The sequence below is a fragment of the Crocuta crocuta genome, unplaced genomic scaffold (genome assembly GCF_008692635.1).
Source record: "Crocuta crocuta isolate KB4526 unplaced genomic scaffold, BGI_CrCroc_1.0 scaffold271, whole genome shotgun sequence".
Classification (NCBI taxonomy): Eukaryota; Metazoa; Chordata; class Mammalia; order Carnivora; family Hyaenidae; genus Crocuta; species Crocuta crocuta.
Window position 1 is genome coordinate 435,342 of NW_027527824.1, and position 1,418 is coordinate 436,759.

At 40.7% G+C, this 1,418-nt stretch overlaps 1 long non-coding RNA gene across 1 annotated transcript in view; it reads right to left on the minus strand.

The window, feature by feature from the left end:
* Positions 1-395: 395 nt before the first annotated feature.
* LOC144241704 (uncharacterized) overlaps positions 396-1,418 on the minus strand; it is a 52,754-nt gene continuing 51,731 nt past the window's right edge. Inside the window, exon 3 of the long non-coding RNA XR_013338164.1 lies at positions 396-635. This is a non-coding gene — a long non-coding RNA (uncharacterized LOC144241704). The remainder of the gene's footprint in view (positions 636-1,418) is intronic.

The following is a 1,418-nucleotide window of genomic DNA, read 5'->3' on the forward strand; positions in this document are numbered from 1 at the left end:
GTAATCTACCTACCCGTGTGTGTGTGTGTGTACAAAATCAGGTTTTAAGAATTTATACAAAGCAGCAAATCTAGAACTTGATGGAAGCTGACATAATATTAAGTTGCATCTATTGAAATTCCATTATAAAAAGCACCTGTGTGCATTATCTCGTTTAAACTTCACAACATTCCCATGAGATAGTACTTGTTGTCCATTTCATAGCTAAGGAAACCAGGGCCTAGAGAGAAAAATAATTCCTGGAATTCCTGGACAATTGACATTGTCCAATGTCAAATATCACGAGAAGACTCTTCCCAGGAACACACAGATATTCCTGAGTTCTGGTTATTTGTGGTTGCACAACAAACCATTGCTGTAGCTTAAACAATTTATTTTTGCTCACAGATCTTCAGTTTGGTAGGGCTTAACAACACGGTTCATCTCTTCTCTGGAGTGCACTGGGACAGCTTGATAGCTAAAATCTGGAATCACCTGAGGTCTCATTCATTCATATGACCAATCATCTAGGTCTCATTCATTCATATGTTGCTGGGAATCTTTGCTGGGATTATCAGCAGCAACATCTGTGAGGGGCATCTCCATGTGGCCTGTGCTTCCTTTGTAACATGTGGCCAGATTCCAAGGGCAAGTGACTAGAGAGAAAAGAGACAAAAGAAAACTATGGAAGTGTTTGTCATCAAACTATGGAAGTCATGTCATTATTTCTGCAGTGCTCTTGGTTGGAACAGTCAAGCTCACCCAGGTTCAAGGGGAAGGGAAGTAGATTCCATTTCCTAATGGAATCTGAGCGGTAGAGTTCTGAAAGAACACGTGGACCCAAAAATATTGCTGTGGCCATTTTTGAAAAACATCATCTGCCATAGTCAGTCCTGCTCACAATTCATCTCTCTCTCACGTGGAGGACATGCGCATTCCTTCCTCCTGAAACCCCCAGTCTCTTCCCATTGTGATAGCAGGATCAGGCTGCTAAGAGGCTAAGAGGCTGCAGTCAGACTGTGAGATCCCATTTATATAAAGTTCAAGAGCAGCAAAAGTAATATGAAGTGCTAGATGTCTGAATAGTAAATAACTTTAAAGGATCAACTACTAGGAGCATGTAGGAACCATGGAACTATGAATGTTCCAGATCTTGATCTGGGTAGGGGTTACATGAATAAATAAGCCTAGGTAAAAGCTTATCAAGCTGTACATGTGAGATTGTATCCTTTACGTAGTTTACACCTCAATAAAAAGTAAAAAGGCACAGTAACGGTGGATACACATCATTACACATTTGTCAAAACCCGTAGAATGTACACCACCAGCAGTGAACACTTACATCACCTATAGACTTTAGGTGATAATGACACATCAGTGTAGGTTCATCAATTGTAACAAATGTACCACCCTGGTGTGGGATGGTGATAAGGAGATTG